We start from the raw sequence: 16388 nt of genomic DNA, 5'->3' as shown, positions 1-16388 counted from the left end.
AACATGAAAACATATCGGTGGTTGGAGGATGGGTTTTTTGTTTTTGGTTTTGTTTTTTTGTTTTTTGTTTTTTGTTTTTCTTGGGGGGGGGGGGGGGGGGTTAGGTGGTGGGGTGCGTGAACATTTTTCTTGTGAAACAAAGGGGGGGCCTAGCAAAAAAAGTTTGGGAACCACTGATTTATATGAACACTCCTGTTAGTCTCCAAAAACTGATTCTGTTCATCTGGATGTTTTCAGTGGGAGAAACGTTTCGTCATCATCAGGTGACGTCTTCAGTCTCAGCTGACTGCTGAGACTTATAAACAGGACATTTGCATAATGACTGAAACCAGCCCACTGAAGCAACAATGGGCTGGGAGGTCAGCTCCTTCATCATTAATATGCAAATTCTCATGACCATTGATCAACAACCACTGATCAATAACCATGAGTCCCTAATTTCCCTCGGGATGAATAAAGTATTCTGATTCTGATTCTGATTCACAGAGAGGTGGGGAATGGCTGCAATCACAGCATTGTAAGATGGTGACAGATGTACCCTTAGGCCCCTCCTCCATTCAGAGATGGTCTTTCCCTTTTCACGTAAATGGCCTCCTTGACTCCGCCCTCAAACCAGCGTGCCTCCCTGTCCAGGATGTTACATCCTCATCATTGAAAGAGTCCACTGGCCTGTAGGTGTAGATAGACTGCAGAGTCCAGGCCTGACGAGGTGGCTCTGCTGTGTTGGTCCATCCTCTCAGCCAGTGCTTGTTTGGTTTCCTCGATGTATAAATCCTGGCACTCCTCCTGCACTTAACAGCGTACACTGTGTTACTCTGTTTGTGTCGGGGACCCGATCCTTGGGCTGGACCAGTTTTTGGCGCAGCGTGTTTTGGGGTTTAAAAGCCACAGAGACCCGGTGTTTAGAGAAAATGTGTCTCAGCTGCTCCGATACTCCTGACACGTACGGGATCACTGCAGGTTTACACTTGGGCGGCGATTGTCCTTCTCTCCTGGATCGGCTGGAGCTTTCTTTAGGCGCCTTCCCAGCTTTGACAAAAGTCCAGCTGGGATAACCACATTTACTCAGGGCCTTCAATGGTCATGAGAATTTGCATAATTAAGATTAAGGAGCTGACCTCCCAGCCCATTGTCCCTTCAGTGGGCTGGTTTCAGTCATTATGCAAATGTCCTGTTTATAAGATTTGTGGAAACCTGCAGTGAGCTGAGACTGAAGACGTCACTTGCATGAGTGACGAAACGTTTCTCCCACAAAACGCTACGTAAAAATGAACAGAATGAACTTTTTGGAGATTTACTTTCCTGGATGATTGAGATGCATCAAGACTCCTGTTAGTCCTTTACAGATGCTGGACGCTGTTTATCATGGAGCACTGAGATTCATTCATATAAAGCGCCTTGAGGCGACTTTTGTTGTGATTTGGACAGAGGTTTGAAAGAGGAGTGAAAGAAGCATCTACGTCCACTGTGAGCGACCATCTTTGAACAGAGGCGGGGCTTACGACACCAACTCTCTGCCATCTATAATCCAGTTTTGAGATCCCTCCCCAGACGCCTTAACGCCCACTCACATCCTGGAAAATCTGACCTCAGGAATTCGCATGATAAGGTGGGGCCAGGTTTCACAATGAGCTCACCTGAAACTCTGGCTGATTGTGACCCACGCCCAGTTTCACACCTTGGCTCAGGCATTAGAGGATCATCAGGGGTCCTTTTATGTTGTGTGTCTCACTGTGTTGTGTGTCCACATTCTTAGACTTAAGAGCTTAAAAGCTCCTCTCCTCCTCCCGTTCCTCTGCCCTCGTCCTGCTTCTTCTTTTGACTGGTCACTTTTGGATTGCAGATAGCTCTATAAGAAGCTGCATTCCGCTTGGCCTGTCGGTACCTGTCAGCTGCCTCTAAAGTCCCACAGGCTAACCAAGCCCGGTAGGACTCCTCCTTCAGCTTGGTGGCTCCCCTCAACTCAGGTGACCACCATTTGGTAAGGGGGTTACCACCACAACAGGCACCAGCTGACTTGCGGCCGCAGCTCCGTGCAGCAAATTCGGCAACGGTGCTGAACATGGTCCATTCGGCCTCAATGTCCCCAGTTTCCTTTGGAATGCTGTTGAAGCTCTGCCGGAGGTGTGAGTTGAAGATCTCGCGGACTGAGGCCTCTGCTAGACGTTTCCAGCACCCCCTCACTACGTGTTTAGGTGCACCAGGTCTGTCAGGTCCACCAGGTGGTGATCAGTTGACAGCTCAGCCCCTCTCTTTACCCGAGTGTCCAGAACAAATGGTCGCAGGTCTGGTGATACGATTACAAAATTGATCATCGACCTGCGGCCTAGAGTGTCCTGGTGCCACGTGCACTTATATTCACTCTTATGTTCGAACAAGGTGTTCGTTATGGCCAAACTGTGGTTTGCACAGAAGTCCAATAACAAAACACAGCTCGGGATCAGATCCGGGAGGCCGTTCCTCCCAATCATGCCCTTCCAGGTCTCACTGTCATTGCCCACGTGAGCGTTGAAGTCTCCCAGTAGGACAACAGAGTCCCCAGGAGGAGCACCCTCAAGTGCTCCACCCAGGGACTCCAAGAAGGCCGAGTACTCTGAACTGCCCCTCGGCGCATAAGCATAGACAACAGTCAGGACCCGTTCCCTGACCCGAAGGCGAAGGGAACAAACCCTCCACTGGGAGAAACCCCAACATACCAGCAGCAAGCCGAGCGGATACCAAGATACCCACCCCAGCCCGACGCCTCTCACCAGGGGCAACTCCAGATTGAGACAGAGTCCAGCTCCTCTTCAGGAGACTGGTTCCAGAGCCCAAGCCATGCGTTGAGATGAGCCCGACTATATCTAGCCGGTACCTCTCAACCTCACGCAGTAGCACAGGCTCCTTCCTCACCAGAGAGGTGACATTCCATGTCCCAATTGCCAGTCTTGGTAGCCAGGGATCGGTCTGCCAGGGTCTCTGCTCCTGGCCGCCGCCCGACTCACATTGCACCCGACCCCTACGGTGCCTCCTGTGGGTGGTGGGCATGCAGGGAGATGGGCTCCTGTCCCTTTTTCGGGCTGTGCCCAGCCGGGCTTCATGGACTAAGGCCTGGCCACCAAGAAAAAATGGATTCCACGTAAAAAAACAAAAACAAAAATAGGACTCTAGGGTGGATGGTGGTTATTCAAACAAACAAAAAACAAAGCCAAGGTGAAAACTAGTTGACCCACCAAAGCCTATCTCTGGACAACAGGCAGAATAGTTGTTGCTGTGGTAACAACTAATATGGATCAACACAAAGAATAAAGAAAGAATAAAAGCCTAACTGCTCTGTTGAGCAAAAGGAAATATATGAAATCCTGCGCTCACTCGCCTTTTTGTTCAAAACTAAAATTACAGACACTTGATCATGCATGTAGGTGTCAGTCACTAGCTCCTGGCTCTACCACTCAGTGTTAGCAGGCAAGGAGCTAGCAGCACTCTGCAGCCCACATCCTATAAATGTGTCAGCAGCCAATCGTCTTTCCAACCTTTCGGAAGAGTGAAGACTGAAGAAATACCAGCCTTCCTTTTTGGTAAATGGTAAATGGACTGGTTCTTATATGGCTGAGCACTCAAAGCACTTTACACAACTTGCCTCATTCATCCATTCAAACAAACACTTTTTTCAAAGTGTCTGGTCTAATTCATGACCTACAGCTTTGAAATAAGATTCTGGACTCATCGCTCACTGTGTGACAACAACAAAAGGCACCAGTCATCCTCCAACCGGTCTTCCTCCAACACCACAGTGTTTGGGATTTTCACATAGCAGTCTAAATCAGCCTTAGAAGACTTAATCTGGTGTTGGGTCTACATGCAGAGGTCTGCTCTCTTTCTCAGTGCTGGATAATTGTGTTGATCCCACAGGACCTGATCTGTGTTGGATCAAACATGTCACACTCAGAATCAGGAAACGTGCTGAACAGCATTTCTTCAAGTCCCCGTCATATGCATCTTGACAGGATTACAGGAAGCAACTACTTTTTTCAGTAGTGTATTATTGTAAAGCACATTTGGTTTCCCTCCTCGTCACATGTTCTCAACACTCTCTCAGCTATTTTTCACAGTCCATCTGCTCAACACTTAGTGTGGAGGAAACAGCTCATGATGGAATTTATTGTACTTAACTAAGAGCTTTGTTAGATGTTTGGATTTCTACTTTTCTACTTCAGTTTCTAATTCTGTACTTATTCATTCAAGTGTTTGAAACTGGATTAAAGAAATGAAATACTGCAGTGGTGTCGATATCCACTACTTAAACAATGTGAATGTATATAAGGATCAGTTCATCCAGGGTTGCTGTGGTTCAAACTGATGGCCAAAGGCTGCAAAGCTAAAGCTATGCACAGTTCTCTGTCATTGTTGTTCAAGCTCTGCACAAAAGCAGATGCCCTACCCCAACACCATCACCTGGGCTACATGCAAATAATAATGAGTTTGTCCTCCGGTCACTCAGTTCAGGTTTTCCAGAGCACTGATATATTGATTGGGGTTGAATGCAGACTGACAGAGGTCAGCGCTCATTCACGGTGCATTGCTTTAATCCAACAGCGGCACTGCCAGTACATTTTGATGATCATGGCTGGGCCTCCTTAACCACGAATTGCTGCATAAGTGCAGGTCTGAGATGGCAAAAAGAACCTGCAGGAGAGGGAAAATATAGAAAAAATTAAATAGAAATTAATTTTGAAAAGATGCACTTTACTGATACAACCATGAAATCAAACCATTCTGCACCTCCCAACTGATCAACAATAACAAGCCTAATTCGGCTTTTTTATTTCATCGATTGATAAATGATTTATTTAACTGAACTGGTTTCAGCAGATAAGTATAATGAATTTGCATTTTTCTACCAAAACAAAGTTTCCAATATTAGATGTTATATCCTAGTAATTTATCGAGCACTGCCTCACATCCTGATGAAATCACAATTCTAAAGTCTTGGATCTCTTTGCTTCACCTCATTCCCACCAAAGTATTCAAATCTGTATCTCACTGTCTCACAAACCATTTAGAAAATATTTAGAAAACAGCTCTCTACAGTCTTTTGTAATGACACCACCGGTGAAGAAAAAAAACTTGGACTCATTAAGACTCACAGTCCTTATGATAAGTATCAATCAGGGTTCAGAACCAATCAGAGCACAGAAAAAGCTCTTACTAACGTCATGACCTGAGGATCATCATGGAGTCAAAACTAATGATGCCATTAACTGTTGGAAGTCTCCGAAACTTTTAGGACGGCAAAGAAACAAGACACAAACAAACACAGTTCATCATACATTTCTCTGAAAGCCTTGGCACGATTAGTGACCCATCTCAAATTGACTCTGAGAAATTGATCCACACATTCGTATCAAGTAGGTGAGATTATTGCCACGCTCTATTTGCAAGGGTCTCCAAATCACAATACCACAACCAGAATCTTTACAGGTACATTTGACCACACTGAAGCACTGAATGTAATACAGAATAACCCTGAAAATTCTTCTTTTAGTTAGCAAAGCTCTCAGTGGTTTGGCCCCCAGTACACCTCGGACATGCTCGCTGTCTACAACCCAGTCAGACCCCTCAGCTCATCAGGTTCAGATCTGTTCCCAGAACCGGATCTCAGTCAGCGGAGGCTGCTTTCACTTATTGTGCTGCTGTTCTTTACAACAAGCTGCCTGCTGACCTGACATCAGTTACATCTGCATTCACACAGGCCTGCACTCAGTAGGTGTTATTGCTGTTTTCATTGGCTTCAGACAAACTTTTTTCTGTGTTAAACACATTGAGTTTTCATGTAATGAAATGTTCAATATGAATAAAATCTGCTCTGATAGCTGTCTTTAGTCTGTGGGGGTTTCTGGGTCCGCTGGTTCTTGTTCTCCTCTTCACAGACTCTCTGTGGGGTCCAAGTCAGGCAAGTTGACTAGACAGTCAAGCAAAGCATTCGGTACCAGTCGTGGCGCTGTGGGGAGGCTCTACGTAGGTCCTGCTGGAAAAGGAAATCAGCGTCTTCACAAAGCTAGTGAGCAGATAGAAGCATGAAGAGGCAGACACCAGCAGAGGGTCACTCCTCCTCCACACTCTAGATTTCTAAATGAAAAGTAAAATTTACTTTGATTTGAAAAGAGGACTTTGGACCAGCTCCTTTTCTCCATAAACTCAACCTCAATCTAGAGGATTAGTTCCTGCTTAGGTCAAAGGTTCCCTTAGACAGCGAGGTTGAAGGAACCTGAAGCTGCTCTTCAGATGTCCCGTGTGTTATGGAGGGGGTGGGACTCATTGTCCATGATTACCAGCAGTCTTGTCCACGTTCTATCACTGATCGCCTCCTCCAGGGTTTCGAGCTCTGTGCCAACAACAGACTGGGCCTTCCTGATGAGTTTGTCTGCGTCCTTTGCTTTGATGACTGCATAACAAAATCAGAGATAATGAGACAGGGGAAGGAAAGCTTACACAAGGCACGAGGACTATCAAAATAAGACAGGAAACACGACAAACAAAGAGACAGAAACCCAAACTCAAGACACACAAACTTGATGCAATAAGCACATGTTCAAGTTCAAGGAGACTGGAGGGAAACGCTAAAGGGAACCTTAAGCAACCTAAAGTCATCTAACATATTACGAGGTAACAACAATACGGGAATCAGAAAAAGTCATAAGCAGAAGGAAGCAAAGCTGCACCAATAGAAACTATAGATAAAAACAATAATGAGTTAACAAGATTCAAAACAGAACTCGTAGTCTTTGTGTGATCAGTACAACTAAAATCAAAACTGATACCAGTCTCTTTCCATTTATTGAAGGGAAAGTCAGAGGCTCACCCCAACAAACACAGAGTAACACAGCTTGTATAGTTGTTACAGTGATGCACCAACTGACAAACCTGCTGCAAAAACACATCATTAATTTGTGATTATATCTCTCCAGTGTGCTGTGAGCGCTTCTTATCCCACGAAAACTGAATATTTTTCAGAATATTAGAAGGCAGAGGAGCTAGCTTCCTGATGGATTCCTTCACATTTCCCGATGTGATGTGACACATCTGATTAGGGTTATTATTATAACATTATTATAACAGGTTATTATTACATTCACAGTAAATGTTTCTTTAAAACCTTTAATAAGAAGCGTTGAGAACTATCTACATGCTGGCAATGTGACTGCTGTCCTAGAAATGTACATGTGTACTTTATAAGGAGTCTTTATAATGCAGGACTGTCGTAAGCTCAGTGAATCAGATGTAATTATTCTCTTAATAAATGACTGTTTTTATGTCATATTATGAGCTAACGCAGTGATTGTTTATCCCCTCGCCTGCCTCTGAGGTCTCTCTCTGGGATCAGTCATAAGACTCCAGTTTTGCTTATTTCGTGTTTTGTATAACATAACAGACGCTGGAACAGATAAACAGGATGGCAGAGGACGTCAGTAGGCAGCGCACACGCCGTCAAATTATATTTCTATTTCAAGGTCTTCCCACTCATTAAGAGCCAAGAATTCATTATCAAATCTCTTTGTGTTGCTGTGTCCTTGTGCGCAGTTCAGTAAATACAGACACGGTGTTAGCACCAAAGCAGCGCCGCCTGTCATATCATCAGTAAAAGCACGGTGTGTGGAGGGCTGAACTATTGCTTTCCCACATTACGAGCTAGAGCTAGATATTATCATTAATTATGGTTGTCTACACCATCATAAAACACTAAATGAACTGAATGAAAAGACGGAATAAATGTCTCCAACAGATGTGTGCAATCAAAAGGACGCATTTGTAACAAACATATAAGCATAAAACATTTCTGATGCTCCCCACACAGCAGGTTATCATCTCATTCCAGTTCCTTTAAAAACACACTCCACACGGTCCATTTCAGGGCAAAAATAACGTGTTGCCTTTCATGTTTAACACATCAAAAGTTTCAATTTATTCTTCCTGAACAAGTTCTGTTAACCAAAGCCAATCTCTGTGTTTGAGAGGGAGGGGGGCTCTTCTGAACTCTCACACTGTGCAAGAGATGTTGTGCAAATTCAAAAACGCCCACTGCCATCTCCACTCTCTCTCATGCACAATCACTTACGGTTGCTTCAAGTGAAATACACATTTTCCGTGTAAAGTTTCCACAAACAATATGAAACGCACAAAGTGCACTATGTGTATCACATCGTTTAATGAAGTCAAACTGCTATAACTTCATTCAGTGATACAGTGAAACGTTTTAATGTCCCACAGTACAAATTTGGTGTCATGGAGATTGTCTAATCTGATCCACACAATAATCCAAAAAGAATCCACAATGACTCCTAAAATAAGGACTAAGATTATGTTTTCAAGGACAATCTCTTTGTTTGACAGGAAGGAAAGAAACCTTAAGAGGCTAAGACGGGGAGGTGGGGCGAAAAAGAGGAAATCAGTGAAAAGAACGGAGAATGTTTAAGCATCCAAACAGGATCACAAGATACATACAAATGACAACGAGACTGACAAACAGAAATGAGAATGCTGATCTCATACTTCTGCTACCTTTAAGGATAAGCAGACAGAAAGCAATGAACATCTTCCATAACGCTTTGTTGGGAACAGTAGCAGCAAACAAGAAAAACATTGAAAAACAACCACAGAGCAGATCAGGTGTTACGACGCCCTGAAGTCACAAAGCAAACTGCAGGAAAGAGAGAAGAGAGGAGACATAGTGTAGCATGTAACCGACCTGCTGACGTCAAAGTCATCATAGGTGATCATTCCAGTCCTAATCTGTTTTGGAGAAACTGACATTTTTGGAAAGAAATACAAACAATATTACATATTCTGATAGAATTGATTAGAGGCGGGACTAGGGTCGTCACTTCATGTGACTTAATGTGTGTCACTGACCTCCTACATCAGGTGATGCCACAACTGCTGGTCCCAATAGGAAGGTTTCCTATTATTTTATGGTTTGAATGACCTTTCTACTAGTGCATTTAGGCTCAAAGGAGGTCAGGGTCATAAAAATGGTCAAATATAGTATAAAGAAAGCAATGAACTACACTTGTGTAAGTGTTAACATTAGATATTGGAAACATGAACACAAAGCCAGCTGCACAAAGAGACTTTAAAGTGATCGCCACAGTGATTCTGCTTTAAAATCATCAACAGGTGCAAACTGAGGTGCAGCCTGACTGCTTATAATAATAATAATAATAATAATAATAATAATAATAATAATAATAATGGATTGCATTTATATAGCGCTTTATATTATCACTGCTCGAAGGTCACTTTGGGTTCCTGGCTAGCTTAGCGTGCTTTAACAAGAAGAAAAGTCAGTCATTCACCACCATCTTCCTGCCACTAAAACCACCAAAGTCCTCTTCTCCAGTGTCGGATACGAACAGGCTCAGGATGGCTTCGTCATCCACTCTCAGCTTCTTTCCTTCGTTGTCACTTTCAAAACCAAAGAAATCCTCGTTGTCAGTGTCAGAGTCGAACACCCTCAGAAGGGCCGTGGCGGTGTCCTCCTCTCCATCATGCAGCAGTCCAGCCCTTCAAAATCCGTTGGTGATCGTGGATGTTTTCACACTTTTCCACGCTGTCAGATTCCACCGGTGGAGTTGAGCATAACTTGCTTTTCGCATTGTTTTTCGCGCTACTTGTACGGCACTATGTTGTCTGGCGGATGGACACGTGACCAACACACCACTCTTGAACCCCGATACTGTGTGTCTGATCACATGCCCTTCCGCCAGGCAACGTAGTGCCGTACAACAGCGGAACAAACAAAACAAATCGTCTTACGATATGACAAAAATCACGGACAATCCATAGAAAAGCCGCACCTGACTAAAAGCCGCAGGGTTCAAAGCTTGTGCAAAAAGTAGCGGCTTATAGCCCGACAATTACGGTATATCTCTGCAGTGTGACTGTGCAGCTGCTTGCAGAGAGCAGCATATTGCAGTAGTTTCTGTCTTAGATGCCATATAATAATAATAATAATAATAATAATAATAATAATAATAATAATAATGGATTGCATTTATATAGCGCTTTATATTATCACTGCTCGAAGGTCACTTTGGGTTCCTGGCTAGCTTAGCGTTAGCATGCTATCTGTGCAGCTGCTTGCAGAGAGCAGCATATTGCAGTAGTTTCTGTCTTAGATGCCATATAATAATAATAATAATAATAATAATAATAATAATAATAATAATAATAATAATAATAATAATGGATTGGATTTATATAGCGCTTTTCAAGGCACCCAAAGCGCTTTACAATTCCACTATTCATTCACTCTCACATTCACACACTGGTGGAGGCAGCTACGGTTGTAGCCACAGCTGCCCTGGAGCAGACTGACAGAGGCGAGGCTGCCATATCGCACCATCGGCCCCTCTGGCCAACACCAGTAGGCGGCAGGTGAAGTGTCTTGCCCAAGCACACAACGACCGAGACTGTCCGAGCCAGGGCTCGAACCGGCAACCTTCCGGTTACAAGACGAACTCCCAACTCTGGAGCCACGATCGCCCATATTCACACTGTAGACTGCACATCAATTTCCTCCCTTGACACTTGAACTGAAATCAGCTGATTGGAGCTCAAGTGGAGTCGATAAACGTGATGGCAAGCTGACAAGTTCAAGGAACTGAGCTGTTAGGAATCAGTTCGTTACAGATCATTAGTCAAGGTTAAAGGAATAATTGCCTCAACAAAACTCTGACTCTTTGTTCACCTGCCTACAGCGCTGAAGAAAGACCTGTGATTGTTCTTAGTGTCTTCAATCACTGATCAATAGTAAGCTAGCTAGCTTTTATAGAACTTTTTATAGCCTCTGTCCTCTATTCTATTCTATTCTATTCTATTCTATTCTATTCTATTGTAGAGGGGGGAAAAGTCATTTTCCAGACTAAATAAAGATCTTCTAAATTAGTGAGATGGCATTTCCGTCCAAGCTTATAGGTTATGTGCTTTAAGGTGCACACGTGAGAGTTATACCAGGGAGTCAAGTACTTCGATTTGATGCTTTCTTTTTCAGAGGAGCCACAGTATCCAGAGTCATACAGTGTGAGGATGTTATACAATTACTAAGATAACTGAGTGTACACAGTAGCTGCTCTGGGCTGTGTTGCACATGGTATTGATGAAATTAGCAGTGGAGGAATTATGTCCTTAAATGTAGTTACAGCACTTTCCAAAGACATCTGCTGTAGTGAAAAGTATTCAGCACTGTTGTGTGATCCATTGTTGTAGAGTAGGCCAGTTTATAAGTGCTCAGGCCAATAAGAATCAAATTTTATTCCCAAAAACATTTTCTGTCAGGTTCAAGGTTCAAGGTTCTTTATTTGTCACATGTCACAGTGAAATGTAGCCTGACACGCTCCTCGACATGTGCAAAAATTGGGGGGGGGGGGTGTAGAGGAAGAACATTATATATATATATATATATATATATATATATATATATATATATATATATATATATATATATATATATATATATATATATATATATATATATACATATATATATATGCCTCCTGTCAGGCATCATATCGGCTAAGATGAACAGGCACATGGGTCAATACATGAGCGGGACACAGAAAGGAATTGGCAAGAATACCAGAGGCACAAAACACCAGCTACTGGTAGACAGAACAGTCAGCCGAGACTGCAAGACCAGACTGACCAACCTGTGCACGGCCTGGATTGATTACAAGAAGGCCTATGACTCAATGCCCCACAGCTGGATACTGGAATGCCTAGAATTGTACCAGATCAATGGGACCCTAAGAGCCTTCATCAGGAACTCAATGGGGATGTGGCGTACAACACTAGAGGCCAACTCCAAGCCCATAGCACAAGTCACCATCAAGTGCGGGATCTACCAAGGAGATGCTCTGTCCCCACTGCTGTTCTGCATAGGCCTGAACCCCCTCAGTGAGATCATTAACAAGACTGGCTACGGATACCGACTACGGAACGGAGCAGTTGTCAGCCACCTCCTGTACATGGATGACATCAAGCTGTATGCCAAGAGTGAACGAGACATCGATTCACTGATCCACACTACCAGGCTATACAGCAATGACATTGGAATGTCGTTCGGACTGGAGAAGTGTAGTCGGATGGTAACAAAGAGAGGGAAGGTAGTCAGAACTGAGGGGATTGAACTACCAGAAGGCAACATTGCAGACATAGAGGACAGTTACAAGTACCTGGGGATCCCGCAGGCAAATGGGAACCATGAAGAGGCCGCTAGAAAGGCTGCAACCACCAAGTACCTGCAGAGGGTCAGGCAAGTCCTGAGGAGTCAGCTGAATGGTAAGAACAAGATCCGGGCCATCAACACGTACGCCCTGCCCGTGATCAAGTACCCTGCTGGGGTAATAGGCTGGCCAAAGGAGGAGATAGAAGCCACCGACATAAAGACAAGAAAGCTCCTTACCATGCATGGAGGGTTTCACCCCAAGTCCAGCACCCTGAGGCTGTACGCTAAGTGGAAGGAAGGGGGCCGGGGACTGGTGAGTGTCAGCACCACAGTCCAGGATGAGACAACGAACATCCAAGAATACATTAGGAAGATGGCCCCAACTGACCGAGTGCTCAGTGAATACCTCAGGCAGCAGAAACCCAAGAAAGAGGAGGGAAACGAGGAACCATCATGGAAGGACAGGCCCCTGCACGGTATGTACCACCGGCAGATAGAGGAGGTGGCTGATATCCAGAAATCCTACCAGTGGCTGGACAAAGCTGGACTGAAAGACAGCACAGAGGCACTAATCATGGCAGCACAAGAACAAGCTCTGAGTACAAGATCCATAGAGGCTGGGGTCTATCACACCAGGCAAGACCCCAGGTGCAGGCTGTGTAAAGATGCCCCAGAGACAATCCAGCACATAACAGCAGGGTGCAAGATGCTAGCAGGCAAGGCATACATGGAACGCCATAACCAAGTGGCCGGCATAGTGTACAGGAACATCTGTGCCGAGTATAACCTGGAAGTCCCGAGGTCAAAATGGAAGATGCCCCCAAGGGTGGTGGAGAATGACCGAGCTAAGATCCTGTGGGACTTCCAGATACAGACGGACAAAATGGTGGTGGCTAACCAACCGGACATAGTGGTGGTAGACAAACAGAAGAAGACGGCCGTAGTGATCGATGTAGCGGTTCCAAATGACAGCAATATCAGGAAGAAGGAACACGAGAAGCTGGAGAAATACCAAGGGCTCAGAGAAGAGCTCGAAAGGATGTGGAGGGTGAAGGTAAAGGTGGTCCCCGTGGTAATCGGAGCACTAGGTGCGGTGACTCCCAAGCTAGGCGAGTGGCTCCAGCAGATCCCAGGAACAACATCGGAGATCTCTGTCCAGAAGAGCGCAGTCCTGGGAACAGCTAAGATACTGCGCAGGACCCTCAAGCTCCCAGGCCTCTGGTAGAGGACCCGAGCTTGAAGGATAAACCGCCCGCAGGGGCGTGCTGGGTGTTTTTTTTTTGTTTTTTTTTTATATATATATACACATATAGTATATACATTGGGTGAATGTGCAGTAGTAGCAGCAAGCAGGTGAATTCTGTACATTAATATGAATAGACATCTGACTATTTTACAGGATAGACAATATAAACATATTTAAAATTAAAGGAATTTGAAATGTACATTGTGCCTTGGTTTAGTGTCTGGAAGAGTCCTGTCTCAGTCAATTATAGATGATGTGAGAGGGCGGGTGTGTGTGTTTAGGGCACGGATGGCTTGGGGATAGAAGCTCCTCTTGAGTCTCTCTGTCCTTGCCCGGAAGATGCGGAACCTTCTACCAGATTGCAGAAGTTGGAACAGTTTGTTGCCAGGATGGGACGGGTCCTTCAGTATCTGCGCTGCTCTAGTCCGGCATCTCCTGGTGTAGGTGTCCTGAAGCGGAGGGAGAGCAATCCTGCAGCAGCGTTCTGCTGTACGGATCACTCTCTGGAGAGCTTTTTGGTCCTTCACACAGCTGTTCCCAAACCACGATGTCATGTTCTGTGTGAGGATGCTCTCCACAGCGCCTGTATAGAAAATCCTGAGGATCTCTGGAGAGACCCTGAACTTCCTCAGTTGTCGTAGGTGATACAGGCGCTGCCTAGCCTTTTTGGTCTGGACCTGAATGTGGGCAGCCCATGTCAGGTCTGAGGAGATGTGGACACCAAGATACTTGAAGGACTGCACCCTGTCCACTGGAGCTCCATTGATGATAATGGGCTTGTAGTCTCTGTGCTGACCCCTTCTGAAGTCCACCACCAGCTCCTTGGTCTTGCTGACGTTCAGCTGGAGGTGGTTGTCCTGGCACCACGATGCCAGATTCTTCACTTCATCCATGTAGGCCGTCTCATCGTTGTTGGAGATGGCACCCAACACCACTGTGTCGTCAGCAAACTTCACAATGGTGTTGGAGCCGTGGGTGGCCACACAGTCTGAAGCGTAGAGGGAGTAGAGCAGTGGCGAGAGGACACATCCCTGAGGTGCTCCTGTGTTGATGGTGATGCTGTTGGAGAAGCACCTGCCCACCCTCACCACCTGAGTTCTGCCAGTGAGGAAGTCCAACACCCATGCACACAGACGGCTGTTAAGTCCCAGATCCCTCAGCTTTGTGAACAGTCTGCAGGGCACTATTGTGTTAAACGCTGAACTGTAATCAACAAACAGCATTCGCACATAGTTACCCTGTTTCTTGTCCACGTGGCTGAGAGTGGTGTGTAGGACGTGGGCGATGGCATCCTCTGTGGATCTGTTGGATCTGTAGGCGAACTGCAGCGGATCTGTGGTGTCTGGGATGGAGGAGGAGATGATGTTCTTCAGCAGCCTCTCAAACACCTTCATTACTACCGAGGTCAGTGCAACTGGCCGGTAATCGTTCAGGGACGAGGGGTTGCTGTTCTTGGGCACAGGGATGATGATGGATCTTTTGAAGCATGTGGGGACCACAGACTTCGCCAGGGACTCGTTGAAGATGTAAGTGAACACACCTGCTAGCTGGTCAGCACAGCAGCGCAGCAGATGCCGTCTGGCCCCGCCGCTTTCCTTGTGTTCACTCTCCTCAGTGCCGCTCGGACGTCATGCTCCGCGATGCTGGTCACCGGTCTCTCACTGATGACGTCACTGTCCTCGGTAGTCAGGTGGTAGATAACATTAGCCGCCTGGCTAACCTCGAAACGGGGGTAGAACCGATTCAGCTCGTTGGTGAATGCAGAGTCAGCGTTGATCGGCGCAGTGTCCCTGGCTTTGTAGTCCGTAATGGTGCGTAGTCCGTGCCACATACTCCGTGTGTCACCCTGGTGGAAGCGGGACTCCACACGTTCCCGGTACCGGCGTTTGGCATCTCTCACCGCGCGCCGCACGCCGTATGAGGCCGCTTTGTAGGCGCTCATATCGCCAGTGGCGAGACCCGCGTTGTAGGAGGCGGTCCTGGCGTTTACTGCAGTGCGGATCGATCTGTCCATCCACGGTTTCTGGTTTGGGAATGTGGTGACTCTGGCAGTGGGGATAATCTCCTCCGCTAGCATATTGACGAAGCATACTGCTACTTCCGTAAACTCGTTGATGTCGACTGCGCATGCTCTGAACATGTCCCAGTCTACGTCGTTGAGTGCGTCCTGTAGCGTAGCTTCTGATTGGGCAGTCCACCGTTTTACTTCCCTCTTGGTCACGTCTTCCCTCCGTATGCTTTGTTTATACTGTTCAGTGAGTCTGTTCAGTGACAGGTTGCTTCTCCCACAAGAACTAACAGACTTAAAAACTCCTTTGTCCCACACGCCATCAAACTGTTTAACTCGTCTCTGGAGGGGAGAGGGAGGGGAAACAGGAAACAGGAGGACAAAGGAGGGGGGAACAACTAAGCTGTAGTGCCTCTGCACCTCACTGTACAATACCTTGTGCAATACTTTTTGTAAATAGTCAACAGTGCAATAGACTCAATACTTGAAATGTGCAATTCACTTGTATTTTTATTTTTTATTCCTATTTATTCTATTTATCCCCTTTGTATATTTTATTTATATTTGTCTCTGTATTTATGTGTGTGTGTGTGTGTGTGTGTGTGTGTGTGTGTGTGTGTGTGTGTGTGTGTGTGTGTGTGTGTGTGTGTGTGTGTGTATATATATGTATATATAAAACAATTCTGTAACTGTAACTTCTGTCGTTGCTGTGCTTTTTTTGGAAGTCGAATTTCCCAGAGGAACCCACCCGAGGGATTAATAAAGTTCTATCTTATCTTATCTTATCTTATACTGGGGGATGAGGAAGATGGCGTTGTGGTCAGACTTCCCAAAAGCCGGGTGTGAGACAGCTTTGTAGCCCTGCTTGTATGGCGTGTAGCAGTGATCCAAAATCCGATCCCCTCTCGTTGGACACGAGACATGCTGGTAAA

This window comes from Astatotilapia calliptera, chromosome 23 (genome assembly GCF_964374335.1).
Source record: "Astatotilapia calliptera chromosome 23, fAstCal68.1, whole genome shotgun sequence".
NCBI classification, from domain to species: Eukaryota; Metazoa; Chordata; class Actinopteri; order Cichliformes; family Cichlidae; genus Astatotilapia; species Astatotilapia calliptera.
Note: the sequence above shows the minus strand (reverse complement) of the source record.